A 14254-nucleotide genomic window follows, 5' to 3' on the forward strand; every position below is an offset into this window, starting at 1 on the left:
TGAAAATATGAGAGCATATTTGGGCGGAAATGAGTCTGCTGGTAGATTTTCAGATCTCCTTCTTAAAATCGGTAATGGTGGTTTTCCATCGTTTGATGAAATGGTAACCATCCCGGAAATACTGTGTACAGTTGTTACTACGGTTCAAGAATTGCTGTCTAAAGTTTATCCAGACATTATTCATATACACGACAAGCCTATTGAATGGTTATGTGAGCGTGCCATACTTACTGCAAAGAACGATTAAGCAGCAGGTATCAACGGTATCATTCTCATATCGTTTGAGGGCGAAGAAAAGGTCTATACTTCGATTGATATATACTGTGGTTAATAGAGATGACGCTACTAATTACCCTGTAGAATTTTTAAATTAATTGAAACCGCCAGGTTTGCCTTGTCATAAGCTTATTATGCGTGTGGGTACTCCAATTATGTTGATTCGAAATTTAAAACCACCAAAACTTTGTAACGGTACGAGACTGCAAGTGAAAGCGTTACATCGCAATATAGTGGAAGCCACTATATTAACTGGGTGTGCGAAAGGAGAAACTGTATTTATACCACGAATCCCATTAATACCTAATGATATCCCGTTCAAATTTAAACGAGAACAGTGTCCCCTAAAAGTCTGCTTTGCCATGAATATAAACAAGTCTCAGGGGCAAACTCTCAAATTTGCGGGTATTGACTTGAGAGAACATTGCTTCTCTCATGGACAGTTTTATGTTGCTTGCTCACGAGTAAGTTCACCAAATAGCTTGATAGTTTTAACGCCTAATGACAGATTAGTTAAGAATATTGTGTACAAATAAGACTTGTAGACCCTAATTTTTTACACACGCTAAACAAAAGTAAAGCCGCAAAAACTATACATAATTAATAATAATACTCCTTAACGCCAGCGAAGTCGCGGGCAAAAGCTAGTTCTTTTATTATAAGAGGCCCGACATGCAATAATTTCTGCCGACCTGCTAGGGTTCTTTTCTATTTCATGAGAACGTTGTTTTTTTTATACTTAACAGGTGAAAATGATTAATTTGGTCAGTTTTCTTCTCTAGGAGTATCAACCTGCAAGAATTTGTGTCGACCTGTAAAGTTTATTTCCAGTTTCATTAGAAATTTCGATTTGTTTATACCTGAAAAGGTTGCCCGACCATCAAGAATTTCTGCTGTCTTACAAAGTCACTGTCATCTGAGAACATATTTCTGATCTACAAAATATTTTACCCATTGAAATCTAATGAGAATTATATTTAGGGATACATATCGTTAATGATACTGATGAACGAGGAGTTCAATTAATAGAACTCTACAACGGAAATTTGACTTTAATGTTTATTGGCATCTGACTAGAAATAAAAATGCATAGAAAATGTATTCCTCCTAATAAATATTGTTTTTGCTCTACGTTATACCAAGAAATGGTACCAAGAAATCAAAAACACAAAATAAAAACTATATATAAAGTTAAGACGAAAATAATCTGTTGTTAGTTGATGTTCTATATAAAATCAATAAATTAAAAGTTTGTAGGAAACAAATACCATTTTTCGTTAAAAATTATCGAATTCCATGATTTGTAAACTATGGGTCATACCACTCCACAATTTTACAAATTTTTGAAAAATAATAATACCAAAAATTTTAGTTGAAAACCAACAAATTTCCTCGTGTTAATTAAATGGAAAATAGAATTTTTTGTATGAGGAAGATTTTTTCTATTTCACTTTCTTACAACCTGAATTTTATTTTTATTCCGTTCAGTATCATATTGTCGAGTAGGAAAGAGAAAATATTATCCGAAGATGAAACACACACTATTGTGCGTTCAAGTTTCACCAATATTATTCGAGCAATAGCCTGACTATAATGAAAATAAAACCGTCTATGACTTTTCTACCAAAAAAGTTTATATCCGTATTTTGACAGAACTGATTGGTCAGTGTATTGAAAAGTTTATCTCCATTAAATTTTTATTAATTACTCAAGATAATGAAATGGCAAGGAAAAACACGTCGGTACCACTGTATCCAAACTGAGCTTGGTTGTCATGAGACTGTTGAAAAGTACATCTCATTGGACGTTTTGAGAATAATGAGTTTTAACCTGGTACAGTAAATATTCTCCTATGGACTCGTCTTCTGGATAGCGTTAGCATTTTCAAAAAGTGTTCGCTCTCCAAAAATGCATTTCAATTTATAATAACATGACCAAATAATAAACGATATTCATAAGTATTCCGTTTTAGGAATCACACGTTAAAAGGTTGTTAGACCTTAGCTCACACAAGTTTCGACTTCTGAGGGTTGTCGTTCGTAGGGGTGCGATAACTGGTTAACGGAAAAACATAACATAACACTCGAAATGGTGTACTAAGCAATAGTCCTTCTCCACACTTTCAATGTAACAAAACGCCCACTTGCCAACAGGTGTCATTTCAAAATAATTTTTTTGTTATGATTGGTTATATAGAGAAAGGAGTAAACTTTGAGAAACTAATAGGTGAATATTTACTAGGTAATGCACTTTACACCACAGATACATTTTTAAATATGTGAATGTCAAATTCATGTACAGTATGTATACTAGTTGTAATCTGGACTCATAATTTTGACGAGTCCAATAAATATGTATATGTTATACTTCTTGTGAAATGTACCTACAGTAATTTCAAGTGATGAATAAATTCTCTTTGATGGATTCCAATGTATCACCAAACTGAACCTGGATGATCATGATAATCAAAAAGGAAAAAATGTCATCTTCAAATTTGCATTCAATTCATGCATTAAATAGATGGAATGAAATAACACCATTTAACTAACATTTTTAGAAGCGCAGGCCTTATGCTTGTGTAGACCAGGCTTTACCCTTTGAATCAAAAAACAAGGCAACTGGCATAAAAAGTTTGTTTGTGAAAAGTAGAATAAAATATACAGGGTGTCCCTGGACTTCCTCTTTTCCTCTCGGGAATGTATAGATGGGGTCAAAATATCACCAGTACTTCATGTAACTTTTTTTCCTAAAATCCTTCGTTACCAAGTAACGGGCCATCGAAGTTACAAAATGAAAAATGTTTTTTTTTGATAACTTTTCAAGTGAATATTCAAAATCATCCAAATTTTGGTAATTGACTAAACAAATGAATTCCTTCGATGAGCTTTCATGCAGGAGTCAGTTGTTTTGCTACAAAGTCAGGAACGGACTACCCCCGATGGTCCACACCCCAAAACTTTGAAATGACAGATATTTTTCAATATTTTTCAACAAATTAAAGTTACTTGGACAATTTTATGAATAAAAGTACTCGTGTGGAAAGTCGATCGGAGCAACGAGTCTTGATAAAAATGTAATTTCACTCGACGACATCAAACCCGCTCGTCCACCATTATTTGAAATGAATAATTATCAAAGCAGAAATAATAATGATAACGTTAATTCAACAACATTTATCCTGAGATATCTACCATTATTCGAAAATATTAGTTTTTAAGGAAAATGGAAATGATAGGTAAAATGTTCATAACGAATTTTTATAATGCAAACACGTTTAACTAACGAAACTCAAGAGCCCCAAGAGCAAACAGAAATGAAAAATCCGCTACAGAAACTGCTCGATATGACCACCTTCTCTCTCTATACATTTTCTTAGTCTGCGAAGACACCCTCTCTGTACTTGAAATAGCATTCCAGGGTCGTTTCGTATGGCTTCACAATGTAATGTAATTCTATTCAACAATGCATCTCTTGTGTGAATAGGTGTAGCGTAAACAAGGCTTTTTAGATGCCCCCACAGAAAGAAATCCAATGGATTTAAATCCGGAGACCACGATGGCCATGAATATGGCCCACCTCTACCAATCCATCTATTGTGGAAAATATGGTTCAGATGGTCACGCACAATCAAACTAAAATGAGGAGGAGCGCCATCATGCATAAAACACATATCTCTTCGGGTTTGCAATGGAACATGTTCCAAAAGTCCATTCAAATCGTTCTGAATGAAATCCAAATAACGTTCTCCATTCAATCGGTCCTGTAGAACGAATGGTCCTATAAGATGGTTTCCTATGATACCAGCCCAAACATTGACGTTGAATTTCCGTTGGTGTTTGTTTGGAATATCCCATGGGGATTTTCTTCGGCCCATATATGGAGATTATGAGAGTTGATAACTCCATCTCTACTGAAACCTGCTTCATCAGTGAATAAAACTCGATTAATAAAAGTCATATCCTCTCTTTGCCTATCCATGAACCAATTGGCATATTCCAGTCGTGCTGGAAAATCTTGAGGTGTCATGGCATGTACCTTCTGGATGTGAAATGGGTGGAGCAGTTGTTCCCTAATTATTCTATGAATAGTGGACTTGGATGTATGGAACTGTTCTGATAGATTTCTGATGCTCATTGAAGGATCATCAGCGACGGCTTCCAAAATATTTTCCTCCAAAACAACGGTACGTACAGTCCTAGGAGCGCCCTCACCACCTCGTTTTGGCAAAACTGTACCTACAATAATATCGAAATAAAACAACGTGCTCAAATTAATAATCAATTATTACATACCTGTCTCCCTCAAGCTGCGATCGACACGCTCGAATGTTTCTTTTGACGGTACCGTTCGATTGGGAAAATGCTCGGAATACAGAAGACGAGCTTCTGCAGCATTACAAAATGCTCGTCCATAAAATACATGCATATCTGCATATTCATTGAATGTAAACTGTTCGGCCATATCAAAAAAATTCAAAATATCCTATAGAATATTGACAATACAATGATAGTCATATGACAACGCACAACTCAACAAAACAAAATCGCATTCCAGTTTCTCATTTTTTATCAAAACTTTCTAAAAGGTTTTTTGTCAACATCTGTGAAAGAAATGGAACATAATTATTCCCTGGATATTTTTCACCTGATCATGTGCAGCCGTTTTTGTAGTTCATTCGTTTGCTTTTTATTAGCATAGTAAATATTTTTTCCGATGTGCGTTTTTTCAGCTGAATTTAGATTCGTGTTGAAGAATTTCTCCCATAAAATTATAATTATCAGTGAAACTCCTCAACAGTTTAGCTGTGAAGAAGAATTTGAAACATTCGAATGTTGAGTTTCATGAGATTCAGATAACTGATCAACACGAAACGTGATTATTCCACACGTATTATGTACATACAAAATATGGAATGAATTCGATATTTCACAGTAAAGTAGCTTGTTAGTTTAAAAACACCACGAATCTACAGAACTTGATATTTCTTTTGAAAAAATATCTGCTATCACAATTGTGACTTAAACTTCCATATAGGTACTGTACTTTTTGTTTACGACTTCATTTTAGCATACTTTGTATTATTCCTGTTATAAATGTTGTTGAATTAACGTTATCATTATTATTTCTGCTTTGATAATTATTCATTTCAAATAATGGTGGACGAGCGGGTTTGATGTCGTCGAGTAGAACTACATTTTTATCAAGACTCGTTGCTCCGATCGACTTTCCACACGAGTACTTTTATTCATAAAATTGTCCAAGTAACCTTATTTTGTTGAAAAATATTGAAAAATATCTGTCATTTCAAAGTTTTGGGGTGTGGACCATCGGGGGTAGTCCGTTCCTGACTTTGTAGCAAAACAACTGACTCCTGCATGAAAGCTCATCGACGGAATTCATTTGTTTAGTCAATTACCAAAATTTGGATGATTTTGAATATTCACTTGAAAAGTTATCAAAGAAAAACATTTTTCATTTTGTAACTTCGAGGGCCCGTAACTTTGTTACGAAGACTTTTAGGAAAAAAAGTTATATGAAGTACTGGTGATATTTTGACCCCATCTATACATTCCCGAGAGGAAAAGAGGAAGTCCAAGGACACCCTGTATATCGCAATCGCACGTTGAAAAGAGAAGAGTGGAAGGCTTTTTCCCCGCAATTATACCAGAATCAGTGTTTGAGAGTATTTTCAAAAAAATCAACGAAGAGTAATAATTACTTGGTTCCACCGCGTTGAATCGTGCCCGATTATTAATCTGATTTCGATCAACAAATAGTGGAAAGAAGGTCTCATCTTGTTGCAGATGAGAAACGGGTGAGTTTTTATATACAGTTCACATCGCATCTGAATAATAATTTATTTACGCAATTATCAATCGCACAAACATTAAATGGTCCTTCGAGCCGGATTATCGTGGAATTAGTTGTTTGAAAACACAATTCGTTTGTTTCATGTCGTTTTATGTTGGCCTTGTCTCGGAAATTTGTTGTTTGCAATGTGTTTTTTATTTTAATTTTTCAAATACGTATCTAATATGTCTGATGATTTTTAAAATAGTATTATCATCAACACGAAAAAACTACTTTTCGAGCACTGAAGAAGAATTTAATTAAATTCGAAACGTCGGCAATATTACAATTGTTTTTTTTTAAATTGATCCTATTACCCAACCAACCCTCTTTTTCAGAAAAATTGTTGGATTACTAAACTAGTTAACACAATCCTCAAATTTCATTCACGCCTTGACAGTACACATAGGTATGTAGCACATGCACTTATAGTCGAGAGTTTGAGTGAAAAACTCCCAACTACACCTGTATCACTAGCACATCTCAAGCACCTGAGAGGTCTAACACTTACTGATACGCATTTCAAAGAACCACTAGAAGCAGATTTACTCATTGGAGCAGAACTTTGGCCATTCGTTATTGGCACAAATAAAGTAATAGGTACAGCAAATAGTCCTGTAGCTTTAGAAACTACTCTAGGTTATGTGGTAATGGGTCGTGCAGCTGTTGATACAGCGACAAGGTCTGATTCGGTCTGTTTTTTCTCACGTTTTCAGACTATGCAAATGCAAGTTCCACTTGAAGAACTTATTTGTAGATTCTGGGAACTAGAAAATGTACCCACAAACAGGCTAATGGGAACAGATGACGCAAAATATGAAAAATGTTTCATGGATACTTACACTCGCAACGCTGATGGAACATTCACTGTTCGTCTTCCCTTTCACAAATCGCCTGAACTTTTGGGTTCATCTAAGGATGCTTGTGCAGCTAAATTTATTTTGCTCGAACGCAGACTTTATAAGAACACATCGTTACGCTCATTATATTCAAAGACGATGGAGAATTATTTTCAGGATGGAACTGCATCACCAATTGGACACATACATGATGTTCCAGATGATTGTGCATACTATTTACCTCATCATGGAGTCCATCGTCCTCATCATTCAACCACACCTCTACGCATTGTATTCAATGCCTCTGCACCAACAAGCACATCATTCTCCCTAAATAACTTGCTGTTTATTGGCCCTAAATTATAAGCAAATATTTTCCATGTGTTGATACATTTTAGACTTGACCAATTCGTATTGACAGCTGATCTGAAAAAAAATGTTTTTACAAATAAGAGTTGATCAACGAGATCGTCGTTTTCAGCGTTTCATTTGGAGATCAGATCCCAGCCAACCACTGATGGTTTATGAACTAAACAAGGTTGTTTTTGGTAACACAAGTTCTCCTTATATAGCGAATAGAGTTGTACGTCTCTATTGGCTCGATAGGAAAGGTCATGTTATCCACTTTCTGCTGCAGTTACTGAGCGTGATATGTATGTCGATGATATTGTGACATCTGTTAATTCAGAAAGAGAGTTAATACAGCTTCAATCTCAATTACAGGTAATGTTCGCATCAGGAGGTTTCACACTTTCTAAGTGTGAAAACAACTATTCCCCTGGCTAATACCACGGAGGACGTTGAATTATATCCGACAGGTGTCAGTGCAGGAATAGCTCACTCTCTTCGTTGAGAGGTTTGTTCATTGAGCGTCACATAGGGTTAGATGAAAGCGCACAGACATGAAGACGTAGGCTCTGCGTGTGCCTACGATGCTTGCGTTTATGTACACACCTTTACTCAACTTTCTAAACCCGTTGTGAAACTGCTTTGCGCCAAATCAAAAGTTGCACCAAAACAAATGGTCACACTCCCAAGACTCGAGTTTTCCGCCGCTTTGTTGCTCTCAAAATTGATGAAATCTGTCAATGAAAGTTATGCATCTAGACATAAATATTTGCATTCACGGATTCCAAAGTCGCTTTATATTGGATACGTACAGATCCCACAAGGTGGAAAATCTTTGTACGAAATCGCATCGACCAAATTCACCATGAGAATTTCACTGGATAGTTGACAAAACCGCAACATGTGTCGCTATTCAATAGCTTCCTCAAGAGTGTTCATCCTCGAGTATGAGGAAGCTATTGTGAAACGAAAGACTTGTGGTAGTTTTTTTTTATTAACCTTGGGAGCTGTCTGACTTGCCCATTTAATCCAAGTCTCCAGGAAACACTGCAGCCTCTTGGGCTTATTGCGTTTGTTCTCCCATCTTCTCATGACACTCATTCCATCAGTCTCGTTCCCTGTACTAGTTTGTACAGGTTCCGTGTTGGATGTTCGTCATATTTTTCTGGACGTAACTTCGTGCGTCCATATATTGCCTGCCTCCTGTGATTCAGTGCCTCACATTCGCATAAGATGTGTAGAGCGGTTTCTATCCCTTCGTTGCATAATCTGCAGCTGAGGTCTCCATTGTACAGCCCCATTTTATTCAGGTGTTCTCTGAGCGGGCAATGACCGGTCAGTAGCCCTGTAATTATTCTGAGCCGATCCCTACTATATTGAAGTAGTTCTTCGGTTCTTTTCTCGGACGGTTCCCCAATGAAGGTTCTACTGTGTTTGTTGCCAGGTACTTACAGTACTCTGTGTGCTTCTTATTGGCCCATATCCTAATCTGGTTTCGTACCAGTGATTTTGATACCCCCAGAGCTGGTTCAGGACCTATATATGAAGTTGATGATCCGCGTCTAGCGCATTCATCAGCTTTATCATTACCTGTGATTCCTGAATGCCCTGGCACCCAGTACAAAGTTAATTTGTTCCTGTTTGCAAGTTCATTCACTTCTTCATGGCATTCCCAGCGAAGTTTTGATGTCACCTTCGGGTTTGTCAGAGCCCCTAGTGCGCTCTTGCTGTCTGTAAAAATATTGATCCGCTCATTGCTTTGAGGTCTCAATTTATTAAGCCTTGCACACTGCAAGATAGCATACACTTCCGCCTGAAATACGGATGTGTATAGTCCTAGCGGATAGCTGTAGTTTAGATTTCTATCCGCTCGGTATATTCCAGCTCCCGTTCCATGTTTGGTCTTCGATCCGTCTGTATACCAGGTGTTTTTTCCAAACATGTTTTCGGGATGACTAATGGTCTTCCACTCTTCACGGCTTATGATTTTGGCCGTGAAGTTTGTGTTAAAGGTGTACTTCGGTGTCATGTGGTCCGTGCACATATTCAATATGTGCTCCTCCACTTGTTCCGAAATTTCTGTTCGGTCCGCTCTTCTGTAGTTCGGTGAGTTTTCCAGTCTGAATTGGCCCATCCTGGCCTCCCCCATTATCACAAAGTGTAAAGGAGGTAGATTCAGGAGTGTCTCCAATGCAGCTGTTGGGGTAGTTCTCATTGCTCCCGTCATTCCCAAACATGCAAGTCTTTGCACCTTGCCTAGTTTGTTAATGGCGGTCGCCTTGTGGTAGTTTAATAAACAGTCCAGTGAAAATCTCATAATAAAGTGTTACTTGAATGAGTTATGAATTTTCATCAACAATTCCATAACATACAATTCAAATACATAAAATTAAGCATGATTCCATTATTTGGCTCAATGTTTTACAGTTCGTGAATGAATCACATTGTTATGTTACTTCGCAAAACATAGACATTGTTTGTTTAAAAGTGGTTGACAATATCTCATGATGAATTTTACTAGTGCAGACTTCCATTGTCTAATATGATATAATATGATTTGAAATCTCTAAAAGAACAAATAAAACTGAAAATTTTTTGCCAAAAAAATTATCCTATCAAATTTGTCTATTTCTAGTCATGTGTGTCGAAATAACCAATGAAACCATTATTACACTGATAACTACCCATGGATAGTTTTCACGGGTAGTTATCACTTATGTCATGACATTGCTAAGCAACCAACACAATAAAGTTGTTTGACATTTCAGTAATTCAATTTATTTCGAAAATGTCACTTCCTCGCTTTGGTGTTCAAAATGATGCGGCAATTGACAAAATAATTGAAGAAAATACACCAAAAAATACTGTCAATAGTAAAAAATACACTTGGAAAATATTTATGGAGTTTTGTGACGCCAGAAAATATGAATTGGATGGAAATCGTACTCTCGAAGAGCTTGCATTAATACTCAAGGATTGGGCGATTAATACCTATGAGAAAAAAGGATAGCACAGAGTTTAAGGAGGCTACTGTTAAAACCGTATGGAATATAACAAACAAATTATTACAAGAAAAGTATTACAAGGAGTATAATATCATGCTAGACCCCTTCAAAAGTGTTGCATTCAAACAAGCGCGGAATGCACGCGACGCAGCACGAAGAAATTTACAAACAGATCCCACTAAACGCAAAACAAGCTCAGTACCATTAACTTCAAATGAAATGAGTAAAATTATAAACTTTTGGGATGAAAATACCCCTATAGGACTCCTACGCAAATTTTATCACATAGCAGCGGTGGAATTGGCTTGGAGAGGTGGTGAAGGTGCTGCTTGCTTAGTTGATTATTTTCATATCGAAAAGGATAACAATGGATCTCCAACTTTTGTTTGAAGGTGATTGACAATGTTTCGTGATGAATTTCACTAGTTCGGACTTCCATTGTCTATTATATAAAATGATTTGAAATCCCTGAAACAAGTAAAAAAGAATGATTAAAAAAGAATAGTTGAATAATTGTTATTTTCAACTATTCTTTTTTAATCATTCTTTTTTACTTGTTTCAGGGATTTCAAATCATTTTATATAATAGACAATGGAAGTCCGAACTAGTGAAATTGATCTCCAACTAATAGGATAGAATATAATCCAATTTTCAGTAAAACCTGCCAAGGGGGTTCAAAAAACTGCGCCTCTAGCAAATGGTTAGTTCAAAATAGTGATAACAATGCTTGTCCTGTCAGATTATTCATTAAATTATTATCAAAACGAGGCACAAATATCAAGACAAATAGACTATTTTTAAGGCCAAATCGTCACTGGAAGACAGGAAGCGATAACTGGTATGACAATATGCCTCTGGGTAGAAATATAATCAACGGATGGACGAAATCTTCTGCTGAAGCAATTGGCTTGGATACGAAACAGAGGAAAATAACCAATCACTCTAATAGAGCAACTGCAGTCAGTCAACTAGCTAAGAGTGGAGTTCAAGAACAGCAATTGTTGAAAATTACTGGGCACAATAATGGAAATTCCATAAAACCTTATTTGAATATTGATCAGGAACATCATAACCAAATAATCAATAGTATGCGTGGAAACACCTATGCAGTAACCGAGGCAAATACAGCAAGATCAACAGAATATCATACGAATTGTTCTTTTAATAACTGTGTGTTCAATAAATAATTTTGTTCGAATTGCAAAAAATTTTTTCACCGAATATCCCTCGAACATTGATAAATAACTCATAATTTTATCACAACTTCCTCAAGCACGTTATTTTAGGTAACATCCCTCCGCCTTCGGCGTCGGGATGTTACCAAATAACGTGCTTTCGAAAACTGTGATAAAATTATTTCGTTAGTTATCAATGTCCTTGGGATATTATAGCTGAAAATTAAAATGAATAGCTGAAAATAGCAAGTATATTGATAAAAATAAAAAATGGAAAAAAACAATATTTACTAGTAAATTATATATTGTTTACCATTCCACATTAGGAAAGTGTTAGTAGTGGAATAAATTAAAAGTTTTTGGGGAACCAACTTTTGTTAACCTTAAATGCTCAACTACATAGAATCGATCCAGAACCTTAGTTGCCATGAAAATGATATGACTAGTGGGCATCTGTGGTAGATTTCAGTACCATAGTAGGTATCAATAAAAATAATTATTTGCAATTTTGTCAATTATTTTGTGTCACGGCTGTAAGCATAAGAGAAAAAATTGAAATATTTTAGGTTTATAGAGACATACCTATAGATCGTTCTAATACAATTAACAGTGGTACAGAGTTTGTTTTTGAATACTATTTATGTGGTTTTTTGTTTATTCACTTAAATATAGGTAGATTAATAAAACAATCAATGCTGCAAAATTTAATTTTATCAATCATCATATAATCAAATACTGACTCCAAACTAATATTTCAATGCAGACTTGAAATGCAGCTGTCTGGAAGATTAACAAGTAAGTACTGCTGGTCTTGGCAACTACAAGTGATTTTTTGTATTTTTATTCAAAAGAAAAAGAAACAGTATGTTATATATTTATAATAAAACATAATACATAGAAATAACATAGAACAATTCAATAAAATTAACATGTAATAACACATCACACAGCCTTCTAAAATAGAAAAGATGTGATGCCAAAAGTAGTGATTTAGTATAGTTTAAAAACTAGTAAGTACGTAGATTGAATAAAAATGGCATCAAACTCTTGATATATATACTTACAAACATAAATATAACAAATTAATTTCAACAATAGTAAGCCTAATGTACAAGTAGAAATAAGAATTTATATCATTTCTTTAGTATTGAATTTCCGCAAAACCTAATGAAAATTGAAAAATATTCAACATTATTGAAACAAAAATAGTAGAGTAGCAATTTACAGTCTTTTCGAGAAATATTTTATGTTTTTCTAGTGAACATACAAATGCACAGGAAAATGTAGTCATTATCATAATATTTCATATTATTCCAAATACAATTATTAATGGCAAGTATTTAGTCTCAAAATGATCACAGTTATTGTCTACAGTTTTACACATTTTTGTTTTGCCATATATGGATGTTATCAAATAATACAACAAAATAAACCCTTGAAGGTTGCAATGGACCCACCTACCTATCTACCAAAAAGAAAATTAAACGGCAGTCAGTTGTCTATTTTACGATTTATAGTTAATAATACCGAAAAATCGACATTCGTTCTTTGGTTACAAATATATACAGGAAAAACCAAAAACCTCTGAATTCTATTTTTGTCTGTTTTCGATTGTTTACAGAAATATTGTTATGGGAACTTTAGCTATCAGACTTGGCTACCAATCAATCACTTTATTCTATTGTGTAAGAAAAAATGAAAATTATATACAGGGTATTTCCAATTAGGTTCTCACCATTGGGATCTCGGAAACTATAAGAGATACAAAGATTTATAAATTGGGACAAAGTTGCGCATTTACCTGACTGACAATATGCTGTCGAGAAAGTTTTTTTTCCCTTATGAACGCTACATCGGATAGCGGATAGATAGATAAAGATTTTATCGAGTGAGTATGATCAAAATCAAAAATGAAACAATTCGTGGACACAACATTCCAAATATATATATATATATATATATATATATATATATATATATATATATATATATATATATATATATATATATATATATATATATATATATATATATATATATATATATATATATATATATATATATATATATATATATATATTTGAAGTGTTGGATTAACGGGGTCTTTCAGTCCAAAAAACCAAAACTCTGCTCTACTTTGCCAAGCTTTCGCTTCTAGAAGCTTCTTCAGGGCCTGTAATTTATTGAGTTGTGGTTTTTATTTGCCAATGAATAACATTACAAATCATAGTTACAGCAAAAAAGAGTAAAAAACAATGAATTGAAAATATAAATCGACGAAAGAAAGTCAAACATTAATAGATTTTTTGGTTTGACAATGTCATACCTTCACATAAATGTCATTTTTCAATGGGCATGATGATTTGATAATCTTTGGCTCTGAAGGGAGAACTGATTGATACAATTTTCATTATTATCATTATGTTTTTTGGTATAGTTCCAATAAGTTACTGTATATACTGCTGAGATTATCAATGTCAGTTCTCTTATTCATATAATAATCAGAAGACTTATTAATTTCAACCATTTCAAGGAAAGGGCGTTTAGAAATATTTTTTTCTTAATGTAAAACTTTGATATTTGAGTAATTTGGTTTATGTCCTCTTTCTATCGAATGCACATGATTTCTTATTAAGATTTATATCACTTTTATGTGAAGTTATTCTATCTTTAAGAATTCTAGATGTTGTTCCAATATAATCCAAATTACAATTGTTACTACAAGGAATGTTATAAATCACATTTGACTTTTTTGTAGTA

This window comes from Leptinotarsa decemlineata, unplaced genomic scaffold (assembly GCF_025532065.1).
Source record: "Leptinotarsa decemlineata unplaced genomic scaffold, Ldec_3_MD MMD2_tig00000090_RagTag_RagTag, whole genome shotgun sequence".
Lineage (NCBI taxonomy): Eukaryota > Metazoa > Arthropoda > Insecta > Coleoptera > Chrysomelidae > Leptinotarsa > Leptinotarsa decemlineata.